Source organism: Hibiscus syriacus, unplaced genomic scaffold, assembly GCF_006381635.1.
Source record: "Hibiscus syriacus cultivar Baekdansim isolate YM2019G1 unplaced genomic scaffold, ASM638163v2 tig00110890_pilon, whole genome shotgun sequence".
Lineage (NCBI taxonomy): Eukaryota > Viridiplantae > Streptophyta > Magnoliopsida > Malvales > Malvaceae > Hibiscus > Hibiscus syriacus.
The window spans coordinates 7,581,149-7,603,185 of record NW_024062900.1 but is presented as its reverse complement, the minus strand read 5'-3'; the positions used below and the strand labels follow the sequence as shown (position 1 = coordinate 7,603,185).

At 35.8% G+C, this 22,037-nt stretch overlaps 1 pseudogene; it reads right to left on the bottom strand.

Moving 5' to 3' along the window:
- Nucleotides 1-460: 460 nt before the first annotated feature.
- On the bottom strand, nucleotides 461-20,689 carry LOC120144617 (annotated as a pseudogene).
- Nucleotides 20,690-22,037: the final 1,348 nt, after the last annotated feature.

The following is a 22,037-nucleotide window of genomic DNA, read 5'->3' as shown; positions in this document are numbered from 1 at the left end:
TTTTTTAACGAACACAAGTCGAGCACGGCCCAACTTGCTATCAACTCACTTGATAAGCACACCTAGTTAAATGATATTTTCTTCCATCAACATTCCAATGCATAATGGCAGACTATGGACATCTTAAATAGAAAACTACTACTATCTACATCTTACTTTTAATAACATCAAAATTAGTAGATATATAAACATATCTTCACATGCTTACGTAATATCTTTTCTTTTAAAATTGTTATTCTATTTTATCAATGTATTTGACTAGAAATGAAATAAACTAGAAACTATAGAAAAAAAAAATAAAAAAAAATTGTAATTTATAATAGGGGAGGACAAAAAAGTAATTTTAGGTTAAAGAAAAAGATGACTAGTTTCAATTAGCAGAACTTAGCTGTTCCATTGTATCAGCCAGAAGAAAAAAAAAGGATGGAGTATATTGGTAAAAGCCCTGAAATGCATGGGGAAATATGGGCGTAGACAAGGGATAGATGCAGTTTAAGGGTCTTCAGGCTTCAGCTTCAGTTTAAGGGTCTCCAGGCTTCAGCTTCATCATTACTGCTGTCAACCATAATAACTTGTTTGTCGGTCTTCAGCTTCTTTCTAGGATGTCCCTCTTCTTCAGGACTTTCTTCCTCTTTCAGCTCATTATTATTTGCATGCTCCGTATGAGGATGTCTGTCTTCTTCAGTGCGTTTTTCTTTATTCGACGGATTCTCTGCATTACCATACTTTTTTACTTCTTCAAGAATTCTCTCTCCATACTTTTCTGTCTTTAGCTACCCAGTTATCTTTTCTAACTGCCAGAAACAGAACACACACAAACTTACCAGAATTGGAACTCAATGCTTAAAACGAGTTTTGTTCTACCAATTGGTAAGCATAGGATGTATGCAAGAAAAGATTTTGAGAAATTTTTAGACTTGCCTCTTCCATTGATTTTGGTAGATTCGCAGTTATGCTGCTGATCTGTTGGCCAGACAACACGGAATGAGGGAATATTCCCTCATCAAGAGAAGCGAGTTCCTTCCTCAGCTCTTCTAGCCTAGACTCCAAACCCGATGTGACACTGTGTTTAATGGATTTCCGGATATCATTCGTACCGTTCAATATGCTACCAACTTCCATCTTAATGATTTTTTTCCCTGCATGATCAATTGTAAAGATATATAATATTGAATCGAATGAATAAGATCTCCACAAAATGGACAAAAGACCACACGTCCTGGATGGAATACAATGTTATACTATCAAGTGTAAAACTGTAGGCAGAACATGAATAGCATGCATTCTTGAAGAGATGCACACAGACCTTGCATGACTAGGTGTGCTGTTGGCCCTAATTTAACATAAGCATTTGTAGCATAAGCAGTATGCTGAAATTCTTCCTTCTGCATGATTGAAAGCGGCAAAGAAAAGTGAAAACAGACCGGAATCATATAAAATTGCATTTAAAAGCAAAATCTTGACATTCAGAACCTAGAAGCACCCAAAATCCCCTACATTGAAAACTATCTAATGATGATTATTAATTATAGTGGCAATTGGCAGGTTTTCTTCCTAATGACAATGTTTAAATTTAACATATGTTATTTTTTTATAGGAATTAGGCCCCGTTAAAAACCCCCTTCTTAATTATTGTTTTGAGAAACACAATAATCATTGGAAGAGGGAAAAGAGTGGCCATATTTTATTACCAATCATTAGAATTACATCCAAACCAAACAAACACTCAATACAAATAACCTCCATTTCAACAACCCACCAACCCCAATCTCACCAAACCACAATCTCATCACTCACTAACCTATTCTTGACTCAGCTAAACAATCAACTTCCCCATTAATACATCTGTTGATATGGCTAGTAATCACATTAAACTGCATCACAGACTTCTGAATCTCTCTGATCAAATCAACATAAAGGACCGGGCAAAGATCCGGGTTGTTGATCCACTTCAAAACAAGAAGTGAATCACTTTCTAAGATCAGAATCCCCCTTATCCTTCCAAACTGAATGAAAAAATAAATCTAACCCAGCTTTGATCGCAAAAATCTCAGCAAGAATCGGAGTGCAAGGTCCTGTCACTCTAGAGAAGAAAACCAACATCTTTTTCTCAGCATCCTTTAGGACTCCTCCAATACCACTTCTTCTCCAGTCATAAGTAACAACCCCATCAACATTCATCTTAAACTAACCAGAAGGAGGAGGGCACCACTTTAACTTAGGCAATCGAAGCTTAGAGAAGGGACGATGCACATCCGCCAAGGTTAAGTCACCCACAAGACTGTCGACCTGAATAGAAACGTCCTTGTATTTAGCTAACTATGAAGCCACCCTAAACCTCACCAAAAAGAATAGATTATCTATATCCAGCTTGCCATTCTGAAACACTATATGATTCCTGCATAACAAGATAGTCCACAATACAGATCCTCGTATAAATTGCCAAATAGCCGATTTGTGTCTTAATTCCACCCATGAAAGCAAGAACCCTTTAGGATTATTGGGAAGAACTGAAAAAACATTCCACAAACGAAGGAATTTTACCTAAATCTCCCACACCTGCACGCAAGAAAAGAAAAAACGACTCACCGATTCAGGTTCCACTCCACAGAACACAATATGATTCTCGATACCTTTGATACCTCTCTGCTCAACAAAACTGATTTGACAGCCAACTTCTGATGAATAATTTGCCACAGAAAGACCTCCACTTTAGGTGGTACTAACCCCTTCCACACAATCTCAAACCAGGAATCCTCTGGCTCGGATAATCTAGAAATTAATCTAGAACATGATTGAACTGAAAACATACCATCTCCATTTCCTTTCCAAACATAACAATCTTCACCCTTCATCAAAGGATGAAAATTATCCAACAATACCATCATATCCATCCATTGATCGAATTCATTGTCCATTAAATCTCTCCTGAGCTAAACATCCCACTCCCCATTACTACTACAGCCATAATCAGCCACAACCCCATCCTTATTTACCGACAAAGCAAATATCCTTGAAAATTGAGTCTTCAAGGGATAGATACTAATCCAAGTGTCATGCCAAAACCTAATTGAATCTCCTTTTCCCACCTGTAACACTAGGTGATTTCGAAAACATAACCCAAAAATATCATTCACTCGATAGTTATTTTAATATACCTTTCCACATCCAAGACGCCGTGGGAGGCAAATTACCATCTAAAACAATAGACCTCCTGTCAACATTATATTTCGAACAGATCATTTTCTTCCACCAAGAATCCTTCTCAATACCAAACTTCCAAATCCATTTGCCCATGAAAGCCCTATTCCGTAACTTTAGATCCGAAATACCCAATCCCCCAAATTCTTTGTTTTTACAAACAGCAGACCAATTCACCCAATGGATCTGTTTCTTCTCTGTTGAAGAAACCCACAAGAAATTAGCCATTAAAGATTCCAGTTTTTTTCTAACAACCAATGGCATTTTGAACAACGACATATAGTAATTAGGAAGAGCATTCAAGACTGATTTTATCAAAACTGCCCTTCCTGCAATGGATAATGAACTTGATTTCCAGCCTGCAAGTTTTTGGTAGAATTTATTTACAATCGGATCCCAGAGATGGCTAGAATTACTCCTTGCTCCCAAGGGTAACCCCAGATGCTCCGTCGAAAAAGAGCCTCGACCACAACCTATAGAGTTAGCCCATTCCTCAACAGTTTGGTCATGTAAATTAATACCAAAAATCCTACTCTTCAACAAATTCAGTTGCAGCCCTGTACACAGCTCAAATACAATCAGCACCCTCTTCAGATTTTTCAATTGACCTTTAGAGGCTTTGCAGAAAATTATCAAGTCATCGGCAAATTGAAGATGAGAAAGCATTACTGAAGAATTATCATTGCCTATCTGAAAACCATCGAACAACCCCAACACTACTGCTTTAGAAAGCAAAAGATTCAAAAATTCACCCACAAAATTAAACAAAAGCGGGGATAAAGAACATCCTTGTCTTAGTCCCCTAGATACTTTAAAGCTTTCTGTAGGAGAACCATTAACAAGCACTGAAATTGAAGTAGTATTCAAACATCTTAATATCCAAGACCTCCATCTTAGACCGAACCCCATGCACTCCATAATTTGGATTAAGATATCCCAATCCACAGTATCGTAAGCTCTCTTAAAGTCCACTTTGAGCACGATACCTTTCCTTCCTTTCTTCCTCCAATAATCAATGGCTTCATTAGCTACTAAAGAGAAATCACAAATCTGTTTTCTCAGGATGAAAGCAAATTGAGAATGACCAATTAGCTCTCCTATGCACATCCTAAGCATTCTTGACAAAACTTTAGACAAAATTTTGTATAATCCCCCTACCAAACTTATAAGCCTATAGTCTTCAATACTAACCAGATTCGACTTCTTTGGAATAAGAGTAATGAAGGAATGGTTCACACCTTTCCCGAATTTCTTCCCATCATAGAAATTTTTGCAAAATTTCTGAATATCCACTTCAACCGTTGGCTTGACTTTGTAAGCATCCTTAAAAAAATTAAATATGAAAGTTTTTATCTTTTTTGGATCCTCAATCAAAATTCCTCCCACATCCAAAGAATTAAGAGCATTGATCCTCCCTCTATTTGTAGCACATTGATGAAAATACCTCGAATTCCGATCTCCATCCTGAATCCAACTCGCCCTAGATTTTTGGAACCAAATTAATTCTTCCTTTTTGTACAATGACCATAATTCACTTTTTTCTTTTGCAATATTCACCATTGAAACCATTGAATTCCTTTTTTGTATTAATGCTTCTTGGTTCGTAATTAACCTCTCCTTGCTGTAAATCAATCTTGGTACTTGCAATCTGCTTTCATTAGACCAACTTTTGACCACTTCCTTAGTTTCTCTAAGTAACACTTCAATGCTCGGCCTTTTCCTCCTCTTCAAGACTGAAATTTTCCTTTCAACATCTTCCTTAAAGCCCTCCTCCTCCATGATGTAATCAAAAAGTCTAAAAAGGTTTCGGACCCCAATTTAACTTACTGGATTCCAACGCCACTACATTATGATCCGAGAGAGATTTTGGTAATAATAATTGAACAATGTCCGGGAATAAACTTAGAAAATTGTTGGAAACTAGAAACCTATCCAATCTCACAAATGTAGGATCTTCCCTATTGTTACCCCATGTGAAACTCTCCCTCCAACCAAAGGTAGATCCAATAATTCTGCTTGAAACAGAAAATCCCTGAACAAACTGATTGAATTTTCATTCAGTGATTTTCCCATCTTCTCGTCTTGTGATAAATGAGCATTAAAATCTCCAGCTACATATAATGGACAGTCCAATGTCGAAATATAACTGATTAATTCCTCAAAAAACGCCTCTTTATTCGATTCAACAGAAGGCCCATACACATTTATAAAACAACATTCATCTTGACTTTCCTTGACTATACCTTTCAAAGCTACAAACCTAGGAGAAATTTTCAGCAACTGAGGAAAAAACTAGTTTTCATCCCATAAAGTGAGTATCCCTCTTGAAGCTCCCTCTGCCGGCGACTCAAAACAACCACCAAGGTATTTACCCCCCAACTTTCTTCTCATAGACTGGTTAACCACCTCCAACTTCGTTTCTTGTAGAAAAAGAAACGAAGGTTTCTTATTTAAAACCACCTTCTTCACTGCCCTTGCCTTTTCCTTCCTTCCTAATCCCCTAACGTTCCAAGTGACACAAGATACAACTACCATTACTAACAAATAATCACCTTCAACAGAACAGCAGGATTAATTCCCACCCTTCTCACGCCTACTAATCGAAAATTTCTCGGCAAAAGCCTTCTCCCCCCCTTAAAATTTACACCCAACACATTGCTGACTTGCCAAGTTAAGTCCAGTTCCTCATTTTCTAAAGAAAATTTGACTCCAGAGAATCCCTCTCTGATTCACTTCTTCGACTTTTCTTACTTGACCTGTTGTATACTCTATCGCAGAAGATGGTAGCAGCCTTAGCCAGACAACTTCGATTTGTTGGAGGGGAAGAAGAACACCTCTTGCTAGGCAATTTCCCTCCTTGTGAACCACTAGTGACTTTCTTTGCTGAACCATCTTCTAATGCTGTTACCTCCAGAACTGTCTGCTGTAGATCTCCCCCCCTTCTCCCCCCTATAATTCTTTATGATTACCACACCCCAATTTAATTAGCTTAATAGGCCTATTAGCATCTCTATTTGATCTTGGACTTCCTTGAACAGACCCACATCCCTGTACCGTACCCAACCTAACATTAAACCCATTATCTTGGTTAACATTTTCATGCCCCAAGGAGACATCCCCATGCTCAAACCCCTTTCTCTCCCATCAATAAAGACCCCCAACACTTCCTGCTGACCTGGAACTCCACCTAGTACTGTCTCATAACATGTTATTGTCTATTCCTTTTTCTCCCCATACAAGTAGAGCATGAAAATGACACTTCATAATTACTAGAAATGCAATAAAAGTGAAGCACACGTGTGTATGCCCAAATAGTTCCAATTATAAAGTGCAATATAACTTCTACTGAAGTAATCATTCCTATGATAAACTCGAGATACTGAAATAATGACTGCCTAACCCACATTTTACTTCAGTCATTTTGCACACATTTGAAGGTATAGTAGTTTACATTTAAATCATACAGCACATGATTTCCTAATGTAATTCAGCACACCCCAACATTAACCCCGGACAGAAATGAGCAATTTCAGCAGTGAAGTATGTTTGACAAATAACTAATAAATTTTATATCATGCAGAATTGCAAGTATAAAATTTCAAAAATATCTCAGCCACCAACGAGCATTACAAAATTCTCACGTAGCACTAGCAGCCATATTAGATGCATAATCATGAGTCACACTAGATTCATGGTCCACAAACTGAGTGATTCTTACCAAAACACGGTCTATTATAAGCTGTACTACAAGCTGTTCCATCTCTTCCCTCTTTAGTTCAAAATCTGGTAAATACATAAAATAATAGATATGTTTGTGGCTACAATACAATAAATGGGAACTGCCAAGAACTTATTTTACCTTAATGATAATGAATGTGAGAGAATAAAAGAAATATGAATTAAATCTTTCATATAGAGAAGCAGATTTATGTAGCCCACATGTCGAGTATGACATTAGAGATAATGCTATGGAGAATATACATCTCAAACAGTACCGATGAAAAGTATAAGAAGTTTCAATGGAAAAGAAAATGCTAATACAATATTCTTAGCTTCGTGAATTTTGAGGGTAATCTTGGGAGGCACAAGTGCCTCTATGAATAACCAAATCGCAAGTCATGCTGAGTTTTTCTTAACCATGTAATACATGATACGTCTCTTAAGATTGCCATTATTTCCGTGCACCAAGAGAGAGCAATACAGGCCCGCCACTCTCTACAGGTTATAATTTCATGCAGTGCCATTATTTCATGCACCAAGAGAGGGAAATACATATCTACCACCTCTAGAGATTATAATTTCATGCTTATATTTTACCCCATTGAATGTTATGCTCTCCTCTTACACATATACAAAACTCATCCTTTTGCTTCTCTTAAGCCTTACAAGATAGCAAGCAAAAAGTTCAAAGCATGGCAGAAATTATAAATAGAAATGCAAGTATATATTGGCATCTATAATGGCATATAGATTTACGCTAACCACACTTATTGGATGTAGTACAAGAAGAGATGGATTAACCTAGTTGCTTTTGCTTATTTTTCAATCTGTCCACCAACTGCAACATTGTCATTCTTTGATCTACATCTTGTATAGCTTGCAGCAGAGAAATCACGAGTTTTGCATGACCTGCAAAGAACAATCATATGAAGTAAAATACCACGTATTAATCCATGCCAAATAAATAATACAACAAATATTTTACAAACTAAAATGAGTTCAATATATGGAAAACTCAGTTTTCTCTAAAAAAAAATTGAAAAATGGAACAAGAGTAAAACAAGATCTCCCTTATGTCTAGAATTTTAAATTGTTAATCACTTGGTCTCACCTTGAATATACTGTTCCTTCTTCAACCTCTCTACTTCTACCCCTTTGGAAGTTCTAGTGATGACAGTGATGGAAGGGTATAAAAAGCATAAAAACTGGTTCGAGTGTGCAAGCTTTAACATGGACTCAGGAGACTATTTATGACTGATAATCAACATGCAACCTTGAGCATTTATCATGTAGTTATCTTGCATAAAAATGTCTTATATTTTTATCACATACAACAGGTTGTTCTGAAATATTGTAGAACACAATTTGCAAACTTTCGGAAGTATCATCTTCATGAAAATGTAGTTATCTTGAGCATTTATCATGTAGTTATCTTGCATAAAAATGTCTATATATATTTTATCACATACAACAGGTTGTTCTGACATATTGTAGAACACAATTTGCAAACTTTCGGAAGTATCATCTTCATGAAAATGTTAGAGCCAAAATGTATTTGGTGAAATTGCAAATAAAACCCTAGGTGAGATTTCCCAGGCTCTTTTTTTAGTTCTTCATATTCTTTGTCTATTTCTTTTTTCTAGGAAACCCCTAACATCTACAATGTAAGAGAAAGGGGGGGGGGGGAACATAAAAGAAAGAGAAAAATCCAAGTATCTAGAGGTAAATCAAATGATAATTGACATCTGTAAAGAGAATGTGTCTCATTTCCATTAAAGTTTCTCAAATGAAAATTCTAAGTTCCATTTTAATCTTTATCACCATGTGGCTGGCTAATTAAGGAATTAAATAATAAGATCAGCAGCCAACTCCTGGACCCGAAAAAGTCTAGGAACTAAGCAATCTGTTCAAGAAGCTAAAACGAAGACAATCCTCTTCTAGAACAAAATTAAATAAGAAAAAAAAAACTTTAAATTTCATTGAAAAGTCTAGACATATTATTGGAGAATAATGGATGTTGAGATACTATGCTTCCATAAAATATATTTGCTTCTCACCCGGAAATAATACACGCAATACACAAAAATTAGACTAGTTGTGTAGGGAATACAAAAACCTCACTCCACAGAAACGTTTAGCCACAAAATGTAATTAAAGAGGATAAAACCAAAACGAGATGGCTGAGCTAGAACAGCAGAAAGTGTTAAATAATTGAGTTGAAAAGAAAGGTGAAGAGAAGATTGCTTGAAGATAAATTTTAAATACGGAAAAAGTAACTTGGATGTATACAAGTCAAATAAACATACCCGAAGCATCCACTTCCTTAATTTCACTTGAGAATGCACAGTTGTCACACATCCCTGACACGATATGAAATTATGATTATATTGACCAAAATTGGCATAAAAATAATACAAAGTAAAAGCATAATACCATTGCACTCTTGTAATGGCTCAGCGAAATGCCGGAAAAAGGCACTTCGGCGACATTGTCTTTTAGACTACAATCAGAAGAAAAATGTTAAACTTAGTAGCTCTCTTGAAATAAAGAATCTTTCACAAATAGACTAACAGTAACATAATCAAATCAAAATGCAATAATTACCAAACCTTAAAAAAACTGCAGAACACCTAATGGCACTGAAACTAACAGCAGGAGAAATCAATGATGGAAATCAAACAATGATTCTTCTAAACCCTAAAAGCATAAGCATTTGTAGTAGGAGTTACCAAACCCATTTTGAGTGAAAGAAATTGTTATATTGGTATCTTTTACATCTTTAACCAAGTCTTCCCTCTTCTAACCCAGTGTTGACAAGGGCAGTAGGCACACTCGAAGCACTAAGATCTCTATATAGCACGAGGCACAAGGCTCAAGAAAACCTCTCGCCCGAGTAAAATAAGGCACATATATGTAAATAAAGATCTGTAAATTTTATATATAAAAAATATATAATGTGTAAATAATAATAAATAATAACTAGGATTTGAAATTGTAACATAGTTCATTTTATAAATTCTAGATATTGCTCAAGTGTAATAACAATTCCTTCATTAATTATAACAAAATAAAACACACGTAATTAAGCCCTAAATTTCCTTCACTTCCATACTCTCTTTTCTTGAAGCATTGTCCTTGCAGTAATATTAAAGGCTAGTTCCATTGTATTTACTTGGCACAGTCATCGATTTACTATTTCATTTACAAACTAATATAGGATCTAACGAATTTGAACTTCCACCTTCTCCAAATGTTTAATTACAGTTTTCAAACATGCAAGGTGGCCAACACAAACTTCCATGCCAGAGAAAGATAGATTATAAAAGTAAAGAAAAATACTAATGAAACAAATGATAAGACAAAGTTTAAATAAGATCTAAACCATAACAGAGCAACTTCTCAGTTTTTAAACAATAAAAATATGTTTTTGAAAAGGGAAAAAAGAATTAAAAGATAAAAAAGAGATATTTGGCTGTAAGTTATAACCTAATCAAATCAGTAGCAGGGTTTATAATAATGAAATCGGTACTCAGTAGCACAGTTTATAATAATGAATCAAAACTAAATATGGCGTTTTAATTTTCAAAATTGCCCCCGGGGGGTGGATAGGAAATTGCTAAGCTTATCTGACATCTTGGACTGGAGCAAAAAACACTCGCCTGGGAAGCTATGAAGCACTTTTTTTCATTTTTTGTGGCTGTGCCTGTGCACCTAGGCATGCGCCTTGACATCATTGTTCTAAGCTCTATAAAGCATAAGGATTTGTAGGATTCATTGAACCCATTTGTGAGAAAACAATTGCCACATGGGTGCTTCTTTACCTTAAGCATGGTATTCCTTCCATTTTTCCCCATTAATTCCATCAAAATTAATGAGTAAGCAACAAATAAGGTACAAAGTGCAAAACAGGTCTATATGTATGATTATTAAACTCATTCTTCCAAACTCCCTAATGTATAAACAGCAAGCACCCCTATTGAGCCACTTCAGAACATATGTATACATACATGACAGAACAAAAACAGATGATTATACCTGACAATATCATACTATGTCATAAAGGTTCTGCAATCCAGAGTTTTCATGGAAGACGATAGCACTCTGTTCAAATAAAGATCACAATCAATACAATGTCTGAAGCAAACATGACAATTTAAAACAAAAACAGAAAAAAACAAAATATTACCTGTCTAGGAACATCAGCTGGCCTGAAAAAGTGCAAACACTCAGATGGGAGTCCATCTCTTCCAGCTCGGCCACTTTCCTATACAAAATTAAGTTAGAAAAAAAAAAGAGAATTTATGAAGGAAAAAATTCACAAAGGAAAGGCCAAAAACCTGGTAATATGTTTCCATTGATTTACTCAGGCTATGATGAATAACAAACCTAACTACCAGCAGTACAGTATCAAATAGTAAACAAGTGTTAGATATAAGAGAAGCAGGTATAAATTATACTTATTAGCATACACCTATTAGGAAGCTTGCTGGCTAGACATTAGAGACGAAGGGACAATAAAGATAGTGAACAAACTTAGAAAGAAGATTGTTATTTCTTACTAATTAGTTTACAACCTTTGTAGAGATGACTAAGAACAAATAAGGAAACAATCCCTAAAAATCAGTAACTTCCCTAAGAATCAGTGACTAAGATTAGATCCTATTTTACAAGGTCACTCCTAGGACTAAGGTAAGTAATATGTCCTTAATCTTAGGAATTCCAACACTCCCCCTCAAGCTGGGGTGTAGATATTTATCAAACCCAGCTTGCCAATAAGTTCTTCAAACATGTTTCTACTCAAGCTTTTGGTTAACAAGTCTGCAACTTGTTGCCTCGTAGGTAGGTAGGTGACGCACACTTCTCTTGAGTTAATTTTTTCTTTGATAAAGTAGTAATCTATTTCCACATGTTTGGTGCGATCATGGTGAACAGGGTTATGTGCAATGCTAACAGTTGCCTGGTTGTCACAATGCATCTTTATAGGTCTAGTGTAGGGCACTTTTAGTTCTCCCATTAGTCGTTGTATCCAGATTCCTTCGCATATACCATGGGATAGTGCTCGATACTCTGCCTCTGCACTGCTGCGTGCTACAACAGACTGTTTTTTGCTTCTCCATGTCACGAGGTTACCCCAAACATAACTACAATAACCACTTGTAGAACATCTATCGTTAACAGACCCTGCCCAGTTTGCGTCAGTGTATACTTCCACACTCCGGTTGGCGGTTTTCTTGGAATGCAGGCCTTTACCAGGAGTCCCTTTTAGATACCTTAATATCCTATACGTAGCTTTCAAGTGCTTCTCCCCTGGGGCATACTGGCTGGTAAAACTCGCACCGAAGGCTATATCTGGACGGGTGTGAGATAGGTAGATAAGTCTACCTACTAGTCGTTGATATCTCCCCATGTCGATTTCATCTCCATCTTAATCAATTCCCAATTTAAGATTAAATTCCATAGGAGTTTCGGCTGGTTTGCAGCCCAACAAACCGACTTCTGATAGTAGATCAAGAACATACTTTCTTTGGGAGATAGAAATACCTACTTTAGACCTTTCTAACTCCATTCCAAGGAAGTATTTAAGATTCCCCAAGTCCTTAAGCTCGAATTCAGTACTAAGAAACTCTTTTAGCCTCTCAATTTCGCTTGAATCATCTCCTGTTAATATTATATCGTCCATATAAACAATGAAGATGCAGCATTTTCCACTTTTCGAGTGTTTGTAAAACATGGTGTGGTCTCTCTGTCCTTGAATATAACTCATACTGATCATAGCTTTGGCAAATCGGCTGAACCATGCCCTTGGAGATTGCTTCAACCCATAAAGGACTTCTTCAACTTACACACATGATCCATGCTTTCTTCAAACTCGAGTGGGAAATCCATGTACGCTTCCTCATTTAATTCTCCACTAAGGAATGCATTTTTTACATCCAACTGAATCAAGGGCCAATCCAAGTTGATAGCTAGGGATAGAAGAACTCGAATGGTGTTTAGCTTAGCAACTAGTGCAAACATCTCATCATAGTCAAGGCCATAGGTTTGGGTGATGCCCTTAGCCACAAGCCGAGCCTTGTTCCGGTTGATACTGCTGTTGGATTTAAATTTTGTAGTGAAGATCCATTTGCATCCTACTGTCTTCTTCCCACTAGGTAGATCAGAGACTTCCCAAGTTTCATTGCTTTTGAGAGTCTTCATTTATTCCATCACAGTTTGCCTCCACTCAGTTGATTTAAGAGCTTCTTCTATAATTTTTTGGAAAATCTACAGAATCAACATTAGACACAAAAGCTTTGTAAGACTTAGATAAGTTTCCAAAGGACACAAACTGAGAAATAGGGTGTTGTGTGCAGCTCCTTGTGCCCTTTCGAACTGCATTTGGAAGATAGATGGATGCTGAAAGAGGTGAGACTTCTATTTATGAATAATCCTCGGTTGGGGATGAAATTAGCACTGTTGAATCAGTTTCAGGAGAATAACACCGGCGAGAGTAAACCTGAAGTTCTGGAGCATGTTCTTACTGTCTTCCTGGATCAATTGGTTGTTTATCTTCAATAGTTTGATTAATCATGCTAATTTCTTGCTGCACAATGGAAATAGTGTCTAAATCTAGGATTACAATGGCACCCTGGCTATAGGCTTGGTTGTGATAGTAGTAGTAAGATCAAGAGGTAAATGAGAAAGGTATTAAGGGTCTCATCTTCATTGAGAGTCTCCCCCTAAAGATGAGATGCTGCAAAGTATGGTTTATTCTAAAAAAAGGTGATATCCCGAGAGATAACATTTTGTGCAAGGTTAGCGAATAACACTTATAGCCTTATTGTGTTGAGGAATAGCCAATGAAGACGTATGTGTGGGCTTGAGGATCAAGTTTGGATTGATTGGGTTGATGATTATGGACAAAAGCTTTGCAACCAAATATTTTTGCTGGAAGGTTGGGAATACAAAACAAGGGAAAGGCCTTTTGAAGGGTATTTAGAGGTGTTTGGAGGTTTAGGACCTTTGATGGTAATCGGTTTATGAGGTAGCAGACAGTAAGAACAGCCTCTCCCAAGTATTTTGGGAAACCCATGGTGAACATTAGGGCTCAAGCCACAGCAAGGAGATGTCGATTTTTTCTCTCAGAGATCCCGTTTTGTTGAGGGGTGTCAGGACAAGAGCTTTGGTGTATGATACCTTGGTCATATAAGTAAGGACTTAGAACAGAGTTAAAATATTCTCTCCCATTATCCGTGCAGAGAATATGTATGGTAGAGTTAAATTGGGTTCGAACCATTGAGTGAAAGTTTTGGAATATTTTGGGTGTTTTAGATTTCTCTTTGAGAAGGTAGACCCAACAGACCCTAGTATGGTCATCAATGAAATATATAAACCACCTAGCCCCCATAACATTCTTCACTCGGCTGGCTCCCCATAGGTCACTATGAATTAATGAAAATGGTTAGGAGTGGATATAAGGTTTTAATGGGTATGGTACACGTGTATGTTTGGATAATTGGAAAATTTCACACTTCAAGGAACTAACATTTTTATTTCCAAATAACAGTGGAAGATGTTTCTTCAAATACAAAAAGTTTGGATGCCCTAGTCTACGGTGTCATAACATAATTGTGTCCTTTTTTGAAGTGGATAGAGTCAAACCTCTTCTTGTACTGTCTTTATTCCAAACATAGAGTCTATCATCAACTTTAGCAGTGCCAATCATCCTCCCCGATTTCTATTCTTGTACCACACAACCAATTGCAGATAATTCAGCAAGAACGATTTCATCCTTGGTAAGTTTACTGATTGAAAGTAAATTGCAGGACAAGTTTGGGACATGTAGGTCTTTATCAAGAGAAAAATTCTCTGTTAGTTGTACTTTTCCCACTCTAACCACCAGTGAGTAAGAGCCATCAGTTATACGGATTCAGAATTGATCACGACAGGGTCTATAGGTGTGAAACAAGGAGTTACCAATCATGTGATCGGAAGAACCCGAATCGAGTATCCAATAGGATTGGTTGTTAGATTCAAAGGCAATGATGAGGGTAGTACCTTGGGTGGCTAGAGATCCATGAGCAGTAGAAGTACCAAGCAACTTATGGAGAGCCTGACAGTAGTGCAGTCTTGTTCTCTTTCTGGTTTTTTCCAGGATAGTCATGGAGTTTGAAGCATTTTTCCCTAGTATGACCAACACGATTACAGTGGTTACACCATGGCCTGGTTGATCCAGAATCATTTCCAACACGGGGCTTTTATGGTTGAGGGCCTCTGGAGATAAGGGTAGAGTTTTCCGTAAGATAGTAACCACTAGTTTTCATGGGTTTAGGTTCCTTTGAGTCTCCCAACATGACAAGGAGACGCTTTTTTTCTCTTATAACTTCTGCAAATGCTTCACCGATGGTTGGTAAAGGGGTTCTGCCCAGAATTCGTCCACAGAGCTCATCTAACTCACAGATTTAGTCCTACTAGGAACTCATAGAGACGTTCATTGTTGAGTTGAGTCATAAACTTGGTGTGTTCCACGCCTTCACCCCAGTCTGCCTCGTAGTACATATCCAACTTCTACCACAGAATTTTCAGATTGTTGTAGTAGTAAGTTACTTCGAGTGTTCCTAGTCGGATATTTTTAACTTCAGCTTGATCTCAAATACTTAGGAGGCGTTTCCAAGATCCGAGTAGTTTTCTTTGATTGCATCCCACATGTCTTTTGCAGTCTTGAAGAAGAGATAGGTGCGACTTATATGACCTTCCATTGAATTAATTAGCCACACCATTACAATCGAATTGTTGAGCTCCCAATTGCCATAAGACAAGTCTGTTGTGGCTAGTCGTGGAATTTTTCCATTGATGTACCCTAATTTTCCACGACCACAAATGATTGATTGAGACCATTGCAAGAAGTTTTTTCCATCTAATCGATGAATGGTGATTATAAGGGAGGAATTAAGGTCACCTTGAGGGGTTCCCTGATTAATATTCTGAGATATTTGCGAGGTCTCAATTTCAAAAAGAGTTTCGCCAATATCACCCATGGGAAAAGGATTAAGCTGGGTAAACAAGAATGATTAAATGGGAAGGACGAAAAAAGAGGCGAGATTAGAGACGAAAGGAACATGATCAAATGATTCCAAAAGCTTTGATGCCATGAAAAAACTTAGAAAGAAGATTGTTATTTCTTACTAATTAGTTTACAATCTTTACAGAAATGACTAAGAACAAATAAGGAAACAATACCTAAAAATCAATAACTTCCCTAAGAATCAATGACTAAGATTAGATCTTATTTTACAAGGTAACTCCTAGGGCTAAGGTAAGTAATATGTCCTTAATCTTAGGAATTCCAACAGAGAGGAATGACAACAAATGCTTTTCTAAGTTCCTACTAGTTTTATCTTTCAAAACATATGGTTATCAACTTTGTCTATAAAATATGGAGATTGCTGAGATATATGGCTAAGGTTGTTTCAGTAAGAGGGATTTCCAGAAAAGCGATAAATCAACATTTAGTCCCTTTTTCCCAAATTGATCTTTTTGGTCCACATTAGTACGAAAATTTACAACTTTTCCCAACTTGGTCCCTAAACTTGGACTCTGTTAAAGACTAAAGGGTGTGATGGAATCCAAGTTTAGGGACCAAGTTGGGAAAAGTTGCCTAGTTCCAGGAGTAATGTGGACCAAAAAGAAATTCAATGACCAAATTGGGAAGAGTTGTCAAAATTCAGGGACTAAATGTTGTTCTAGCCCTCCAGAAAACTGTTATGGTAATTGTTATATTCAATTAAGAAATACATGTAAAAACTATAAAAGCTAACTTCAGCAAGTTACATGACCATATCAATGCACTTCAGGATGCCTAATACACCTTTCGTTCTCCAATAAGTACCATTAATCATGCTTACCGTCAGGTTTGTTGATTCCCATTCCAAATGCAACCTAGCATAGAAATAAAGATATAATAACTGAAAAATGAGAATCAGAAAGATGTCTGGAAAAAAAGTAGATGATACACTTACTGTACCAACAATGACCTGCAATTTGTTTTTGCTCCATCTACATCATGAAACACATGTAAGAGGCTGATAAAAAAATGAAATAATGGGTTCAAATATTTAACTTATCTAGGATTTTATTTTATATTTTATGGGTTTGATTGTAATCTTTACATTGTTTAGGCTAATTAAGATTCTTTAGTTTATTTTAATTGTACAGAGCAGGCTTTAGGGTATAACCGGTACATTTAGGTTTAAATATAAGTACCTAAATTCAATCAGTTTGGAGCATGCTTGGTTTTATGTGTTTGATATTTTCTGCAATGTAACTGGAGGGAGAGAATGATGGATTTTCATCTCCCAGTGTAGAAAAAGGTGAAGAATACTCTTCCGTTTCAGGAGCTACGCATTTGATGACTAAAATAATAATTTTAATTAAAATTTAGTTAAACCTAAATAAAGTCATTAAAATTTAATTTCAAGGAGTGAGGGATGTCCATCTCGCTATATGGTAAAAGGTGAAGAATGCTTGGCTGTTTCAGGAGCTACACGTTTGATAACTGAAATAACAATTTTAATTAAAATTTAATAAAAACTAAATAAATAAAATTTAATTTCAAGGACGTGAGAACTTTAGTTTTAGAAACAATGTGTCATCTTATGATCATTGATAGTGTATAGAAAGGGTGAGCAAAACTCGACTTGAAAAACCCGAATTTTTAGACTCAACTCGAAAAAATTTCAATTTCGAGAGTTATAAAATATAACTCGAATAACTCAAAATTTTTAGTAATTAGTATATTGATTTTCAAGTTCGAGTCGAGTCCCTCAACTATGTTATATGCAAATTACATATGAAGAAATATATATGTATATCGTATATGGTTATAGAAAATTGTTTAAATTGGAATTAAATAGTACCATAACATTATAAATATTTAAAATTAAATTTATATAGAAACTCGAACAACTCAACTCGAATTTCATAAATTCGACTCAACTCGAAAAAATTTCAAATAAAGTTTGAGTTATAAAATAAGATTTATCAACTCTAATAACTCAAAATTTTCTGACTCAACTCAATCGAATACTCACCCTAGTGCATAGCACTTACCCTGTGCATCAAATATAGACTTGTATAGTTGTCATAAATGTGGCAGGTCCTTTAATATAATATATACATATCGTATAATTTACACTGCAGTGAATAATCACTTCCGTGTATGACGTGCAAATCTAGCAGGAAAAAGTTTTACTCTGAGCATGTTGGTTTGAGCAAAAAGAATTAGAAGTTAGAACAGTTGAGCTCACCGCATGTGAACTTTCTCACGAGCAGTTACATCCATGTCAGCATGGTAATAATCAGCTGATACTCCCCTCTCACATAACTTACTTGCAACCTACAGTTCTTGACAGGGTGAAAAGAATATATAGTACATGCCTATGTACTCATTGTAAATCTAGAAACTAGATACAGATATCTTATAAGTTAGACTTAATAACATGACAACCAACAGATTAATTTAGTGTTTTAACTCATGATGCAGCTAGAGCGTCTGAACACAGTACAGTGGTTATAAAAACAAGAATTAAAATGGACATTTAAGATGTTTGGGGATGCAGTATGACTTGGCGAATAACATGCTAACAGGTACTAAATGAGTGTGGAGATTGGAACATAGAAGGAAATAAGTTGAGTGGTGTCATGATGCCAAGAGCATTTATTAACCACATAAAGGTTTTCTATGCATCTCTCTATAAAGTTGACTTGGAACTGAATTAAGCAGAACTTTCTTCCTAGAAGTAGAACTATTAACTATAAACCATAAACAATAATCAAGTCAGCGAACAACCTACAACTAAGATGCCCCTAGAATGAGGACAATAATGGCAAACAGCAAAAGAAATGAAATGTTATTTTACGGGTTTGAGGTTGTGTGAGGCAACTCAAGTGTGAAAAAAGCTCATACCTGCTCACATTCCTTTCTAGAAAAGCAATAAACTATGCCAGATTCCTTATTTGGATATGATTCTTTTATATATTTAGCTATTTCATCAATAACCATCTTTCCAACAGATGACTTCTCTCGGACCTGCAATTTAAGAAAAATCTTTTATCTAATAACAAAGTTAAGATATAAACTCTTAACAATGAAATGGACATCACTAATAATTGTACAAGTTACCATATAAAATAGATTTGGCCGGTTGACGGTGCTGACAAACTTTACGCATTTTTGAATATGCAGCATCCCAATCAGATCATTCTGGACTTTCCTTGTAGCAGTTGCCTGTAAAATATATCTAAAAAGTAAGATCATACATTTAGCGGAAAAATTGCAGCTAAGTAAACAGCGAATATACAAAAGCATGCAAATGTTAAGGGGCAAGGAATCACATACGGTTAAAGCTACAACAGGTACATTTGGAAACTGAGTTTTGAGTATATCAAGATTTTTGTAATCAGGGCGAAAATCATGACCCCATTGACTACAGCAATGAGCCTCCTGTGAAATAACCAACATAAAAGTATCATAAGGTGATGCAAACTATAAATTTAATGACCGAAGTCGCCAAAACAAAATAATAATAACAATAATACATACAAAAATACATATTATAAATAGTTTAGCCTGAGGTTTAATAATATCAAAGATGTTTGATGTGTGCCACTTTCTATCAAATTATGTTTACCATGTACAACCAACAGTCCTACACATTTTGAAAGAACTTGTACAATTTATATGAATCAAATCTAGACTGTCTAATAGAATTAAACATACAAAAGTATAGTACAATGTTCATATTGGTTCTTAACCTCCAGGTACTTCCTATTCTCATAAAGATCGGTTCAAATCCAGAGGAAACTTGTAAAGTGCCAATTTCAGTATATTATAGCCCTCACAGCTCTAATAATCCAAAAGTTATAATAAAATTCATAACAATATCAATAAAAAGGAATCATGCATGTTTAAAAGACAAGAAATGTTTAGAAAGAATAAGAAATTAAAATAAGCAAACAAATAAAGGAATAAAGATATATATATATATATATAACAAAATGGAGACAAGAGAAGTAGGGAAAAGTAAGACTGACATCAATGGAAATAAGAGAGAGACGACCAGCATGATGGCATTTTTCAAGTTTGGACATGAATCTCTTGCTTTTGGATACTTTTTCAGGTGTGACATATAATAATTTTAAGTCTTCTTCATCTTTCTCCAGGGCCTTGTATATGGACTTCTCATCTTCCTTACTTGTGGTCGATGTGAGCATATTTGCTGGAATTCCAGAGGCAACCAAACCCATTACCTGAATTGTTGTTAATACTTAGCAGGCAATCAACACTTTGAAGGGGCAAAAAATAACAAATAATTAGTATCTGATATTCAAAACTAATTAAAGAAGGAAAAAAGGAAAGACCTGATCTTGTATTAAAGAGAGCAAAGGACTGACTACAATAGCAATTCCTGGACGAAGGATAGCAGGAAGTTGGTAGCAAAAGCTCTTGCCACCACCTGCAGCCATTATCACCAGAACATCTCTTCCACTCATCACTGAATTTATGATCTGCAAAACCATTAAATTATGTACAATCCCATCTTTACTTTCAGGAAAACAACATATCATATCCCAAAAGAAAAGAACAGAAAAAGGTGATCAAACATAATGAAATTAAGCAACCTACCTCTCGCTGATTTGGGCGATATGAAGATATGCCGAAAACATTGAACCTAATATCATCGGCTTGAGAATCCCAGTCAAATGGCCCTGACATCTTTGAAATCTTTGAAATCTATAGGGCATGTTCCCAGCAATTCTTGCAGTTCCGATCGTCTCTCGTACAATTTCTCTTGCCTCGCCAATAACTCCCGAATTTGGTCTGCAGCATTTTTTAAATTACTCAATTAAGCAACACGCTCATCCATATCAGAGTTTTAAATAGCGGTCCGTGCCCGTGAAATTGTGGTAGCGTTACCTTCAGATATACTCACTTTGACCGCAATAACACAAGATCAAAAACATGACGGCAACTGCGATTTGAATCCCTATCCATAATGCCATAAACAAAGACATGAATAATTACTTTTCACGCACCTTCAACATCCTGAATCTCAATCTTAATATTTTACAGTTCCTCTGTTATTACCTTTTATTTTATTTTTTGCTCTAGAAAAAAATAATAAAAACAGATAAACTTTGACAAGAGCTTTTAGTTTTCTCCATCCCCCTCCACAGGTGTTGTTTCTGTGGGGATATGTCACCAGAAATCGAGTCTTTAGATGGAGACACTAAAAACTAGTTTCCAATGCCTCTTTAATTTATATGTTTGCATGTAAGGCATACTAGCAAGAAGGAAAAGGGAGCACTTGGTATTATAACACCAAACTTCAATTACCGTAAATTAGGATAGATTAACCCCTAAACTTGGAGATTTCCGAAATATTAACCTACGGGAATAGTATGGAAAGTTTTATCCTCAAAGTTTAAATGGAGACGGAACCAAGATTATTATATTCGAACTATTGGGATAATTGAACTACATCGTGTGAATAATCGTGGGATCTAAAAAATATTTGAGGGAATCCCCGATATTTTATAAAATTTTACAAATATATATATAATCATTTAGCTATATACCATTAATATATATTTTAATAAAAAATTATATATGATAAGATTGTAAGGTTACGTGTTGTCACTGTTATTATATTTCAAAGGAACTAAAATTGAAGTTTAGATATTTTCTCATTTAATATACATTGATTTGTTGATATTGAAAATTGTTAAGATTTTACGTATACATTGGGTGTTAGATGAATATTGACATTTGAAACTTTCATATTATAAATAAAGACAAATTTGAGACAATATGATATTTCATACAAGTTTTAGGTATTACATTGATTTCAAAAATGTTTGTTTATTTTTTGGAATGAAAATTAACCGAAACCAGTAGAGATCCATAAGGGATGGATATGGGGACAAAAAAATCTCCAAAACATATAATGGAGATTCCCAAAAACCGTACCCACAGATATTAGAGACGTATTGAGTAATGTAAAATCGCCCCCGCCCCGACCCGTTGCCACCCTTATTCAATTCTGAATACAAACGAATCTTAAATTGGAGGCTTAAAC